This window comes from Hemitrygon akajei, chromosome 28 (genome assembly GCF_048418815.1).
Source record: "Hemitrygon akajei chromosome 28, sHemAka1.3, whole genome shotgun sequence".
NCBI lineage: Eukaryota > Metazoa > Chordata > Chondrichthyes > Myliobatiformes > Dasyatidae > Hemitrygon > Hemitrygon akajei.
The window spans coordinates 21254886-21269709 of record NC_133151.1 but is presented as its reverse complement, the minus strand read 5'-3'; the positions used below and the strand labels follow the sequence as shown (position 1 = coordinate 21269709).

At 44.9% G+C, this 14824-nt stretch overlaps 1 long non-coding RNA gene and 1 other non-coding gene across 3 annotated transcripts; one reads left to right on the top strand and one right to left on the bottom strand.

Moving 5' to 3' along the window:
* Positions 1–4590: 4590 nt before the first annotated feature.
* On the bottom strand, positions 4591–11897 carry LOC140717776 (uncharacterized). 2 transcript variants are annotated; one of them, XR_012096602.1, is made up of 3 exons: positions 11624–11881; positions 6395–6506; positions 4591–6175 (listed from the first exon to the last, which is right to left on the bottom strand). It is a non-coding gene; the product is annotated as an uncharacterized lncRNA (long non-coding RNA). The 2 variants fall into 2 exon arrangements; XR_012096601.1 differs by having other exon boundaries at positions 4591–6506; positions 11624–11897.
* A 2438-nt stretch (positions 11898–14335) lies between these two features.
* trnan-guu (transfer RNA asparagine (anticodon GUU)) lies at positions 14336–14409 on the top strand. Its single transcript has one exon. It is a non-coding gene; the product is annotated as a tRNA-Asn (tRNA).
* Positions 14410–14824: the final 415 nt, after the last annotated feature.

The window sequence follows — 14824 nt, the reverse complement described above, 5'->3', positions numbered from 1 at the left end:
CCGTAGTTCATCCAGCTCCTGCTCCAATTCCCTAACTCGGTCTGATAGGAGCTGCAGCTGGATGCACCTTTTGCAGGTGTGGTCATCAGGGACAACTGTGTTGACCCTGACCTCCCACATACTGCATATGGAGCACACCACTGCTCTAACTGTCTCCCCCATTACCTGATCCCAGATTAGTCAGAATAGATGAAAAAAGTACCTACTGACCTTACCTTTTTAACCTCAGCAAGCACGTACTCAGGCTCACTGATTTTCTCTCACCAAAGTCCCCTTGCGCCGAAGCCCGCTGAGCCAAAGCCCAGCACTCTGCTCCCACGCACTCTGCTGCCCGCTGCTAAAAGTGGTCCTTTTTTTAAACCCTGCACTCGCCGCTGACATCACTCTCGCCTGAGCAGTTTTACCTTCCTCCTCAGGTACTGTCCAGGTAGGTCAGACGGTCTCGGCCTACCTACAATGGCTGATCCTCCAATCCTCCGATCTCCAGTTGTCTGTCGACCTCCAGCACTCCTTACTCCCACTCCGCTGCCCGCACCAACACTGCCTGCTGCTAAAGGTGGGCCTTTTTTCTGTATCTTTTCTCCCTTTAGAAAATAGTCAACACTAATATCTCTTCAACCGAAGTGCATGACCATACACTTCTCAATTCTGTATTCCATCTGCCACTTATTTGCCCATTCTCTTCATCTGTCTGTCTTTCCCTATTTCCTCAAAAATACCTGTGCATCCACCTGTCTCTTCATATCATCTGCATATTTTGCAACAAATCCATCAACTCCATCATTCAAATCATTGACATATAACGTAAAAAGAATCAGTCCCAACATCTTGGTGCTTGATGACGGCAAGACTGTGGACATGATCTCTATAGACCTTAGTAAGGCATTTGAAAAAGACCCGTGGGATTCAATATAAATTGCAATTTCAATTCAGAAATGGAGTCCTCATAGAAAGCTAAATAGTGCTGGAAGTTCTTGAACAGTGGTGATCCACAAGGATTGATGCTGGGAATTATGTTGTTTGTGATATATATCAATGTTTGGATGAAAATGTTGATGGGTGGTTTACAAGTGACAGCAAGATTGGTAGAATTGTGGACAGTGTAAACATTGATCAATGCACACAGTGGGATATAGATCACAAACAGATATGCAGAGAAGTTGCAGAAGCAATTTAATCTGGGAGGGAATGCGGTTTTGCACTTTGGGAGGTCAAATGAAAGAAGAAAGTATAATGTTAATGATTGACTCCTTCCCAGCATTGGTGTAAAGAGTGATCTTGGGATCCAGGCACATAGTTCACTGAACGTGGCTGCACAATGGGATAAGGTGTACAGAACGCTGGTCCCGACTAGTCAGGGTGTTGAGTAAGGGAGTCGTGTATTAAGACAGGCACACAAACGTACAGGGAATGGACCATGTCCAGGTAGGCGTGTTCAGCTCCTTCAAGTCAGTATTTAGTTGATGCACCATTGGCAGCAATTACAACCTTGAGTCTGTGTGGATAGGTCTCTATCAGCTTTGCACATCTGGACACTGCAATTTTTCCCCATTCTTCCTTACAAAACTACTCAAGATCTGTCAGAATGCATACAGTTTGTGAGTGAAAAGCTCTTTTCAAATCCAGCTACAGATTGAAGTCTGGACTCTGACTTGGCCACTCCGGGACATTAACTTTGCTGTTTTAATGCATTCCTATGCAGCTTTGGTTTTAAGCTCGTGGTCATTGTCTTGCTGGAAAACAAATCTTCTCCCAAGTCTCAGTTTTCTTGCAGACTGTGTTACGTTTTCCTCTAGGATTTCCCTGTATTTTGCTGCATTCATTTTACCCTCTACCTTCACAAGCTTTCCAGGGCTTGCTGCAGTGAAGCACAATGCACCATGCTCCACAGTAGGGATGGTGTGTTTTTGATGATGTGCAGTGTTTGGCTTACATCAAACTTACGAGATTAGTCTGATTGCAAAAAAAGTTCTATTTTAGTTTCAGACCATAGAACCTTCTTCCAGCTGGCTTCAGAGTCCCTCTCGTCCTCTGACAAACTCCAGGTGAGATTTCATGAGAGCTTTTTTCAACAGTGGCTTTCTCTTTGCCACTCCCTGATAAACCTGTGACAGGTGAAACACCTGGGCAACTACCATTGTATGCAAAATCTCTCCCATTTTAGCCATGGAAGCTTGAGTTATCAAAGGTTGAGTTATCTAGAGTTATCAAAGGTGTTTTGGTAGCCTCTCTCTCTAGTTCTCTTCTTGCACAGCTGCTCAATTTTTGAACACTGTCTACTCGAGGTAGGTTTACAGCTGTGCCATGTTCTTTCCACTTCTGGGTGATAGAGATCTAGAAGATTATAAGGCTACTAGGAAGGTGCTTAAGGAGGAAATTAGGAGAGCCAGAAGGCCATGGCGGGCAGGATTAAGGAAAACCCCAAGGCATTCTACAAGTATGTGAAGAGCAAGAGGATAAGACATAAAAGAATAGGACCTATCAGGCCTGACAGTGGGAAAGCATGTATGCAACCGGAGGAAATAGCAGAGGTACCTAATGAATACTTCAGTATTCACTATGGAAAAGGATCTTAGTGACTGTCGTGATGACTTGCAGCAGACTGAAAAGCCTGGGCATATAGATATTAAGAAAGAGGATGTGCTGGAGCTTTTGGAAAGTTGGATAAGTCGCTGGGACCGGACAAAATGTACCCCAGGCTACATGGGGTAGGTGAGGGGTGGAGATTGCTGAGCCTCTGGCAATGATCTTTGCATCATCAATGGGGACGGGAGAGGTTCCGGAGGATTGGAGGGTTGTGGATGTTGTTCCTTTATTCAAGAAAGGGAGTAGAGATAGCCCTGGAAATTACAGACAAGTGAGTTTTACCTCAGTGGTTGGTAAGATGATGGAGAAGATCCTGAGAGGCAGGATTTATGAACATTTGGAGAGCTATAATATGATTAGGAGTAGTCAGCGTGGCTTTGTCAAGGGCAGGACGTGCCTTACAAGCCTGATTGGATTTTTTGAGGATGTAACTAAACACATTCATGAAGGAAGAGCAGTAGATGTAGTGTATATGGATTTCAGCAAGGCATTTGATAAGGTACCCCATTCAAGGCTTACTGAGAAAGTAAGGAAGCATGGGATCCAAGGGGACATTGCTTTGTGGATCCAGAACTGGCTTGCTCACAGAAGGCAAAGAATGGTTGTAGACGGGTCATATTCTGCATGGAGGTCGGTCACCAGTTCTGGGACCCTTCGTGATCTTTATAAATGACCTGGATGAGGAAGTGGAAGGATGGGTTAGTAAGTTAGCTGATGACACAAAGGTTGGAGGAGTAGTGGATAGTGTGGACGGCTGTCAGAAGTTACAGCAGGATATTGATAGGATGCAAAACTGGGCTGAGAAGTGGCAGATGGAGTTCAACCCAGTTAAGTCTGAAGTGGTTCATTTTGATAGGTCAAATATGATGGCAGAATATAGTATTAATGGTAAGACTCTTTGCAGTGTGGAGGATCAGAGTGATCTTGGGGTCCGAGTCCATAGACGCTCAAAGCAGCTGCGCAGGTTGACTCCGTGGTTAAAAAGGCATAGGGTGTATTGGCCTTCATCAATCGTGGAATTGAATTTAGGAGCCGAGTGGTAATGTTGCAGCTATACACAACCCTGGTCAGAACCCACTTGGATTACTGTGCTCAGTTTTGGTCGCCTCTCTACAGGAAGGATGTGGACGCCATAGAAAGGGTGCAGAGGGGATTTACAAGGATGTTGCCTGGATTGGGGTGCATGCCTTATGAGAATAGGTTGAATGAACTCAGCCTATACTCTTTGGAGCAAAGGAGGATGAGAGGTGAACTGATAGAGGTGTACAAGGTGATGAGAGGCATTGATCGTGTGGATAGTCAGAGGCTTTTTCCCAGGGCTGAAATGGCTGCCACAAGTGGACACAGGTTGAAGGTACTGGGGAGTAGGTACAGAGGAGATATCAGGAGTAAGTTTTTTTACTCAGAGAGTGGTGAGTGCATGGAATTGGCTGCCGGCAACGGTGGTAGAAGCGGATACGATAGGGTCTTTTAAGAGGCTTTTCAATAGGTCCATGGAGCTTCAATAAATAGAGGGCTATAGGTGAGCCGGGTCATTTCTAAGATAGGGACATGTTCGGCACAACTTTGTGGGCCGAAGGGCCTGTATGGTGCTGTAGGTTTTCTATGTTTCTATGACTAAACTGCACTACAAGGGTATTCAGTGACTTGGAAATTTTCCTGTATCAGTCTCCTGACCTGTGCTTTTCAATAAGCTTTTTGCAGAGCTACTTGGAGTGTTCTTTTGTCTTCATGGTGTAGTCTTTGCCAGGACACTGACTACCAACAGTCGTGTATTTTTACTACAATCAATTGAAACACCTTGACTGCACATGGTGATCTCCATTTAACTGATAATGTAACTCCTAAAACCAATTGGCTGCACCAGTGATGATTTGGTGTGTTATATTAAAGGAGGTGAATACTTATACAGACAATTATTTTGTGACTTCTATCTGTAATTAATTTAGAGCACTTTGTAGAGATCTGTTTTCACTTTGACACAAGAGTCTTTTTCTGTTGATCAGTTAAAAAAAGCCAAATTTAATCCACTGTGATACAATATCATAAAACAATAAAACATGAAAACTTCCAAGGGGCATGAATACTTTTCATAGGCACTTTACGTGTAGGGACAGTGATGGTGAAAGGGGAGGGAAAGAAGACACAGGGAGGAGTGGTCTCAAGATCCTCAGGTGTTCCTCCCGATGGGATAAAGCACAAAAGGGGAAATATCAAAGAGAGATGAGAATGGAGCTGTGATTGTCATGAGAGATTTAATCAGAAGCAGACTGGAGTACTGCTGCATCGAGTAACTTTGCTCTGAAATCTGCAACAACCACAATCTGCTGGTGGCAACCCATTCCAACTGAGTTCCCCATTCACATACCGACATATCGGTGCCTTACAGCTGTCTTAACCAGTGGTGGAGTGATAATGGGACAAGCTCCCACTTCCTATTAAATGCTGCCAATGGTGTGCACTTCAACTTGCCTCTGTCAGCCAAATCCAGCTCCTGACTTTAACATATGGCTTAGCTACTAAGCCCGACGGAACTGTTTCTAGTGTCGGGGGAAGGTGCAAATCGGTTTACTAATGTCATACAACCAACAGTTATGGGCAGATGGGCTCGTCAACCATGCTTGGCAGCTCATCTAGTGGAAGGAAAACCCTGACCTGAAACCTGGATCCTGAATTAACCCTCAATTTGTGGTCTGGAGTTCTCCCTCATTGTGATCACTTCTTCAGGGATCCTTCACCACAAGATCTCTCTGTAATCGCACCTCATTACACAGATTACATCTGAAATGCCCTGTTCCTGGGTAAGGTCCTGCTGTAAGAAACTGTCTCTGACCACTCCACAAATTCCTCTTCCACTGTACCAGTTTGATTAATCAATACACAGACTGAAGCAAACACGCACAAAATACTGCTGGAACTCAACAAACAGTCGACATTTCGGGCTGAGAACCTTCATCGGGATGAGAAAGAAAGGGACAAAAGCCAGAATAAGGTGGTGGGGAGGGGGAGGAGGACAAGTGAGTGGGGGAGCGGGTGGTTTGTGGAGGGATGATGATGTGAGGAGGTGGGTGACAGACAGGAAAGGCAAAGAGATGAAGAGAAAGGAATCCAATAGGAGAGAATGTCGGACCATGGGATGACATGAAGGAGGTAAAGAATCAGAGAGAGATGATGGGCAGGTCATGAGGGTGCGTGAGAAGAGGTGAAGGGATTAAATTGCATCAGAATGGGGGAAAGAAGTGGGCGAGAAGGAAAAAGAGTGCAGTGATATCCGGAATTTGGAGAAATCAATGTTCATGCCATCAAGATTGGAGGCTACACAGTCAAAACACGAGGTGCTGCTCATCCAACCTGTATTTGGCCTCATCGTAGCAGGAGAGGAGGCCATGGACAGACATGTTGGTGATGGCCCTCTGCTGGTCAGGGTCCATCATGGATATTGCGCCCTAGCTGTCGAAGTCAATATGCAGACCAGGGTAGTACGATACGTAAAGCCAGCTGTTGCCCATGCAGGAGCTGATGAACCCAGAGCAACGGCAGAGACCGATGGAGTCAGGCACCAGCAGTGTCACAGGATTGCCAGCCTGCACTGAACATAGGACCGACAGGGAATTAGTGTTCACAGTGGGGACACAGCAAACATCCCACAGATATCTGATGCAGACATTTCAATATTGTGCAATAATGTGTAACAACCGCCATCATGAGGGAGAAACTAATGGGACTAAAAGCAAACATTCCCAGGTCCCAATGATCTGCACTGAAATCTGGAGAGAAAGTAGAGACATTGAAGTCTGTCAAAACTCACTGTTACAGAAAGGTCCCAGTGGAGTAGAAAACCATTGTTGAAGAAGGGTGGAAGATAAAAACCAGGTGACTGTAGTCCAGTAAACTTCACTTCAGGTACTGGAGTCTATAATCTATGAAGAAATAACACGTCATTTAGAAAAGTTTAATGTGATTGAACTAAGCCAAAGGGGTTACAGTCAGATTCACACAGCACAGAAACGAGCCCTTCAGCTCAAATGGTCCACGCTGACCAAAGTTCCCATCTGAGCTTGTGGTCAGTAACCCCCTCACCACCACATTATGAACAAGGATATCCTCCTCCTTGTCCCATTTCCTTGCATTTGACCCATATCCTTCAAAACCTTTCCTTTCCATCTACCTGTCCAAGTACCTTTTTAATGTACCTGACTCAACCACTCCCCCGGCAGCTCACTCCATACACTGACCAGCCTGTGTGTGGAAAAGTTGCCCTTCAGGTTCCTATTAAATCTCATCTTAAACCAATGCGCTCCAGTTCCTGATTCCCCAACCCAGACAAAAATATTGTTATCTCTGACTCAACCCAGGCTGCTTATTATTTAATACACCTCTGCAATATCGCAACTCATTCTCCAACTTTCCAGTGAAAATTGTCCAAAAGTCTTTCCATAAATCGGTCCTTCAAGATCCAGTAACATCCCCGTAAATCACCTCTGCAGTCTTTCCAGCTCAATGGTGTCTGTCATACTGCATGGTCACTAAAACTAAACACTATTTATGAAATGCGGCCAAACCAACGTGTTGTACAACTGCACCATTTCATCCCAGCTTCTATATCCGGTGCCCTGACTGAAGGCCGGTGTTCCAAAAGCCTCTTCACCACCCTGTCCATCTGGAACCTGGTTTTTGTCCCTGTAACCTGGGTTACTGAATGTTAAGTCATGTTTGACAAACATACCAGAGATTTGAGACTTTACAGGGGAAGTTGGAGAAGTGGTGATTTTGGATTGTCAAGAGCCATTTGCCAAGATGCCACATGAAAGGCTGGTGCACAAGACCAGATCTCAGTACTGGGAAGGAAGTGTGTTAATATTGACTGAAGACTGGTTATCATACTGAGACAGAATAACAGGTCTGATTCAGACTGGGATGATATAACTTGTGGAGTGTCCCAGCGATCAGTTCTAGATTGCCAATGATTTATTACTGATTTTAATAACCCGGAGGAGGGAGGAATCCATGGTTGTCAATAACAGGGAATGTGGTGGGGGACATGTTGTGATTGGACATTTGATCTCTCCAACAGGATAAGAAGTTGGTGAGTAGAATATTTGGAAAATGGAGTTTAAGGTGGCAAAGCGTGATGGCATGTAAAGTGGCAGGAGAAATCAAAAGTCAGACTATGATGTGGAGATAAATTGTAAATGAGAGAAATAGAGAGGGGTCGAGGTGTTGCCTGCACAACAAAATAGAGACTGGTGCAGTGAGGGGTTCATAAGACCATTTATGAGCAAGGTTCAGAGGTGAATGGTTCATTGACATTTACTGCTGGCGTGTTGGGGCAGAGAAACAGAGAATTGTTGTTACAGTGTCAGACAAATGCACAATGATGGATTTTGGGAAGTTAAAGCAGGTCAGGACATACCCAGTGAATAGCAGGGTCCTGAGGAGTGTTGATGAAAAGATAAACCTGAGGCACAGGTAAATAGTTCCCTGAAAGTGCCAACACAGGTAGACAAGGTGGTGATGAAGGTGCACAACACTTCATCAGCAAAGGCTCTGAGAGGAGTTGGGACATCACATTACAGTTGTACAAATCAATAATTACACCACACCAGGAGCACCCTGTGCAGTTCTGGTCACCACGAGAGGAAGGATGTGATTAAGCTGGAAAGACGCAGAAACGTTTCACAGGAATGTTACCTGGACTGGGGGCTTGAGTTACAAGGAAAGATCAGACTGACTGGGTCTGTTTTCCCTGGAGTGAAGGAGGCTGAGGGGAGACCTGACAGAATTTTATAAAACTATGAGAGGTGTAGACAAGGTAGACAGTCAGAATCACTTCCCCAGGGTAGAAATATCAAATATGAGAAGGCACAGCTTTAAAACACCAGGGTGAGAATTTAAAGGTGAATTTCAGGGCAGGTAAGATTTCTGTTTCCGTACAGAGAGTGGTGAGGGCCGGGTTTGGGCTGCCAAGGGGAGTGCTGGAAGCAGATACAAGGACATTTGTCAGGGTCTTAGATAAACGCAGGCTGATGAGATTTAGTTTCATTTGGCATCGTGTTCAGCACAGACATCATGGGAAGAAGGGCCTGTTCCTGTGCTGTACTGTTCTGTGTTCTCGCTGAGCCTCAGTGACGGGGGATTCTTTAGCCGGGGTCACAGACAGGTGTATCTGTGGCAAGGAGAGAGACTGCAGGATGGTGCATTACCTTCCTGGTACCAGGGCCAAGGATGTAACTGAACAAGTACAGGCCATTCTGAAAGGGCAGGGTGAGCAGCCAGAGGCCGTGTCCATATTGGTTCTAACAAAAGAGACAAATTAAGTAGAAACTCTGTGTTGTGGGAGGGGCTAATCCCAGTGTCACCTGCTAGCGAGGGAAGAAATAAGAAGGTGGTACAGTTATATGTGTGGCTAACAAGCTGGTGCAGGACGGAGGGTTTTTGTTACATGGATCATTGGGCTCTCCTTCAGGAGAGGAGATGGGAAGAGCGAAAGGTTAGTAGTGGCAATGACTGATGTGGATTAACACAGAAACTAAGTCCAAATAGATAAATTACAGTGTCTCAGTAGCACTACAAGTGCACAGATAAACACATATTAGAAATAAGAGAAAGAATAAAAAGTAAGTTACCTCCAACAGTCTAACATGGGGGGTGTCATCACTTCCCCGGCTACAGGTTGACTCATTACAGAGCCTAATGGCCCAGTGTAAGGATGACTTCATACAGCGCTCCTCGGAGCAGCACAGTTGTCTTAGTCTGTTACTGAAGATGCTCCTCTGTTCAGCCAAGGAGGCATGCAGAGGGTGAGAAACATTGTCCAGTCCGTAGGGTCCTTTGTTCTACCACGGCCTCCAGTGTGTCCAGTTTGACTCCTATAGTAGAGCCAACCTTTCTAATCAGTTTATTCTCAGATGGCATCACCCGTGTTGATGCCATTTGCCCAGTACACCACTGCATAGTTAATGAGCACAGTGGCACCGAGGGGCTGAAGTGTGTTTGTATCAGTGCCGGGTGTGGAACAGTTAATGCAGACATACTTAGAGCCTGGATTAGTACATGGCACAGTGATTCAGCCATTACAGAAGGGCAGGACTGGTAGCTAAACATTCCAGGATTCAGATTCAGACAATCCAGAGGGAGGTGAATGAGGTTTGGGGAGCTGTACTGCTGATCAGGCAGAATGTCACAAATTCAAGGTCATCCCGGAGGCTCATCCACTGAGACAATGTGGGTGGAACTCAGGAATGAGAAAGGTGCAATCGCAGTGATGGGATTATACTGTAGCCAATGAGCCAATAGCCAGTGAGAGGAACAAATATGTCAGCAGGTTGTGGACTGATGTAAAAACAATAGAGTAGCTTTGGTGAGTGAATAATCTCCCCAGAGTGACTGGGATTCCCTTAACAGCTGAGACTTGGTTGGGGCATTATTTGTTAAGTGTGTTCAGCAAGGTTTCCTGAAACAGTATGTTGATGGTCCACCAGGGAGGGGGACATTCTTGACTTTGCCTTGGGAAATATGGGACTCACCAGAGTGGTGGCAGGAACAACCAGTGTTCAAAGAGGAATTAGACAGGTCCTTCAGGGGAAATAACCTGCAGAGCTGTGGGGACAGAGTGGGCAATGGGACTGTGGAAATGTTGTAGCAGGAGTTGGTATAAACTTGATGAGTCAGATAGTCCAGACCATCCCAGAATGATCCTGTGACCAATAATAGTCTGAAAAATAATTCTGGTCTCCAGTCAATCTTCCAAGCTCCACGGTGGACAAGGTCAATTGTGTAATAAGGACACACTTCTGTAAAAACACTGACACTGTATTCCAAGCACACTGAGCTGCCGGAGCACAGCACCGGCCAGTGAGGACACAGACCAGTACAACACCCGGCTCTCTACTACAAAGTTCAAATCTGAAAGTAAATGTATTACCAAAATCATTTCTGTCACCATATGCAAAACTGAGATTAGTTTTCTTGTGTGAAATGTGTGGCTTAAAGAGGATAGGAGGAAAACTGTCCACTCTCCAGAAGTTGGTTACAATCGGGAACACACTGCCTGTGGGAGTGGTGCAGGCTGGTATTTAAGGACCATCTGATTGAGCATTTGAATCACCAGGGCAGGGTAGGAGACAGACCAAGTGCTGAGTTTGTGGAGACAGATTCTCGATGGTCAGTATAGACATGAATAAACCCCTGACTGTGAAAGTTCAGTGGGAACCTGGGACACAGAACTTCAGGATGGACTTACCTAAAACTCCCAGAATCCAGGACAACGGATTTCTGTTGGACAAAGGTATTAATGGTCAAATAGTGAACCAACCCCCTCAAAAAGCTACCAAAATGCTCCCACTCCCTGTGCACCAGTAACAGGACTTTTATATGGGAATCTGGTGAAGAGCTCTGAGTAATATTAAGAGATGGCTAACAGCTTGGTCAAAGTGGGAGGGTGCAGATATCTTCTCAGAGTATAATGCATTCAGTGGAACAAGCTCACAGCTGAGAATGAAGGTAACAAACCCCACTGCAGTGGAGGACTGCTGTTCCCAGGGTTGTCCAGGATAGAAACAGACCCTCTGCCCCATCACATTTATGCTCCCCATCACGCACAGCAACAATAATCCCACTTTCCTGCATTAGTTTCATATCCCTCCAGGCCTTGCTCACTGAAGTACCTGTGCATGTGTCTCTAATATTGTTACACAGTTCCCTGTATGTGGCATCACAGGTAGACAGGGTTGTGTGTTCTACTTGCCTTATCAGCCAAAGAACTGTCTCTCATTAGAATTGTACAAAACAGTTTAAAGACAGATTTAAAGGGGATCTGAAGGGTTCACACTTCACACAGAAAATAGCTGGCATCCGGAATTAACCTCCCAAAATAGAGTCAGTGATTTATACAGAACTGAAACCGTCCCTTCGGTAAAACTCATCCACGCCGACCAAGTTGTCGACCTGAACTCGTCCCATCCGCCTGCATTAGGCCCGTGTCCCTCTCAACCTTTCCTATCCATGTAACTGTGCAAATATGGTTGAAATATTGTACCTGAGGCAGAGAGCCGGTGCGGTGAGGCGCTGACAGACACTCACTGTTCCGTGGGCAGGAAGAGGAGAGGCCGATTCCCACAGGGGAGCCAAAACCCAACATTATCGACTCCACTTAACCGCAGCTCCGCGACCGCCATTCCGGACCGTTCCCCTGGAAACGACGTCGGTAAATCCTCTGTGACGCCAGCGCGTCACGGACCGGTAAATCGTGTTTCACGTGACGTATATCAGCAGCCCGGGAGGCGGGGCAAAGGAAGCTGTCAATCAGTGGAGCCGCTGAAAAACTAGTGAGAATTGTAAACAGAGTGGGAATAGTGGGGGATTTCGGTGAATGGTGACCCCTCTCCCTCCCTTGGGACTTCAGTGTGTTATAGACAGTAATATTCATATTTTCATTTGACTCCGGTCTTATAAATACTTAATGTTTGTATTTTGTATATTTTTGTTTCGATGATCTTTTATAATTTTGGGTAAAAAAACATTGGAACAAGATCACTGAACATTTCATGAAAAAAGAAAGTTACGGAAAAATATTGCAAAGCCAAAAATTTAATCCAAAGTAAGTTGTTATCACAATACGCATATGTCACCATATAGTCCAAAGTACAAAGTAAAATTTATTCTCACAATACAGACGTGTCACCAGATACAACGCTGAGATTCTTTTTCTGCGGGTATTATTAGCAAAACTATAGAACAGTAACTGTGAACTGTAAATATGAGGAACTATAAACTTATCAAAACTGTGCAAATGCAGAAAAACAAATAGCAATAAATATCGAACATGAATTAACGATATAACACAATCCTGAAATGAATGTAACTATCCACTTTTGTTCAAGCCCCTGATGGTTGAGGGGTAGTAACTGTTCTTGAACCTGGTGCTGCGAGTCCTGAGGTACCTGTACCTTCTGCCTGATGGTAGCAGTGAGAAAAGAGCATTGTCTGGGTGGTGAGGATCTTTGATGATGGATGTTGCTTTCCTACAGCAATATTTCATGTGGAAGTGCTCAGTGGTAATGAATGTTTTAACTGTGATATACCTGGGCTGGATCCACTACCCTTCGTGGTATTTTCCACTCAAAGGCCTATGTTCCTATATGTTCTAAATGTTCCACTATGTTCCTATACCAGGCTGTATTACAGCCAGTCAGCACACTTTCCACCACACATTTATAGAAGCTTCCCAAGGTTTTCAATGACATGCTGAACCTCCGCAGAGTCCTGAGCAAGTACAGGTGCTGTTGTGCTTTCATTGTATAAGGTCCAGGACAGGTCAGGAATTTAAAGTTACTGACTCCCTCCAACTCAGTTCATCCTTTGAGTACTGGCTCCTGTATCTCCCGTTTCCTCTCCTAAAAGGTTTACTGTCATTGAGTAAGTGGTTGTTGTTATTATGTCAATCAGCCAAATTTTCGATCTCCCTCCTGTATGATAATTCATAACTCCCTTTGATACAGTCCACAACAGTAGTGTAATCAGTAAACTTGTATATGGTAACACAGACAAAATGCTGGTGGAACGCAGCAGGCCAGGCAACATCTATAGGAAGAAGTACAGTCCACGTTTCGGGCCGAGACCCTTCGTCAGGACTAACTGAAAGAAGAGATAGTAGGAGATTTGAAAGTGGGAGGGAGATGGGGTGATCCGAAATGATAGAAGACTGGAGGGGGAGGGATGAAGCTAAGAGCTGGAAAGTTGATTGGCAAAAGGGATACACAGCTGGAGAAGGGAAAGGATCATGGGACAGGAGGCTGAGGGAAAGAAAGGGGTAGGGGAGCACCAGAGGGAGCTGGACAGCAGGCAAGGAGTGATTATGAAAGGGACAGAGAGAGAAAAAAAAGGAAAAAAGAGGGAAAAGGGTGAAAATAAATAATAAATAAATAAATATGTGGATGGATGGATGAATGAATAAGCAAACAATAAATAGATAGGTGATGGGGTAAGAAGGGGAGGAGGGGCATTAACGGAAGTTAGAGAAATCAGTGTTTGTGCCATCAGGTTGGAGGCCACCCAGACAGAATATAAGGTGTTGTTCCTCCAACCTGAATGTGGCTTCATCTCGACAGTAGAGGAGGCCATAGATTGACATATCAGAATGGGAATGGGACGTGGAATTAAAATGTGTGGCCACTGGGAGATCTTGCATGTTTGCAAACTTGTATATGGTGTTGGAGCTGTATTTAGCCACACAGTCATAGGTCGAAAGTGAGTGGAGCTGGGGGCTAAGCTCACGTCCCTGTGATGCTCCTGTGCTGACAGAGATTGTGGAGATGTTTCTGCCAATCCGAACTGACTGCGGTTTGCAACTGAGGAAATCCAGGAACCAATTGCACAAGTGGGTATTGAAGCCCATGTCTTGCAGTATGCTGATTAGTTTTGAGGGTATGATGGTGTTAAATGCTGAGCTGTAGTCAATAAAGTTCATCCAGATGTTCCAGAGTTGTGTGAAGAGCCAACGAGACACATCTGCTGTTGCTTCAGTAGGTGAATTGCAGAGGATCCAAGTCACCATTCAGACAAGAGCTGATATGCTTCAAAACCTGCCTCTCAAAACATATGTGGTTTCAGCGTTTTCAGTTTTATGTAGTCTGTCACCCTCTGGTGCAAACCATTCATGTAGACCGAGAAAAGCCGGGTCACAGCATCAATTGTTAGTCACCATCTTGCAACGCTGGAGTGGACCATTTATAGAAGCCTTTTCTGGATAGTCTCTGTGGCGCAATCGGTGAGCGTGTTCGGCTGTTAACCGAAAGGTTGGTGGTTCGAGCCCACCCAGGGACGCTGGTGGTCCTGCAGCTTTTGCCGTGCGTTGTATTGCCCGCTGGGAAACCCTGAGCTGTCCGGAGATCGACGTTCCTGCTACTGCCTCACCACGTTCAGTGGCATTTAAAATGTTTGTTGTCGCGTACCGAGATACAGAAAGCTTCGCTTTCACGCTGTTCCGAGAGGTCAAATCATTCCACAGTGTATTGAGACAGAACAATGTTCTCCTCCCAAGCTTTTTTTAAAATTTTATCTAAAAAGTCTTGTCTAGAATTAATCAACAAGTTATAGATACCGGTAATAGAACCATTAACAAAAGGTTTTAAATTTAAAAGATCGTCCAGTAATTTTTGATTACAGAGTGGTATACCTTTATGTGTTATGCTATAACATTTTGATAAATTTTATTACAATATATGGATGTACACAAGTT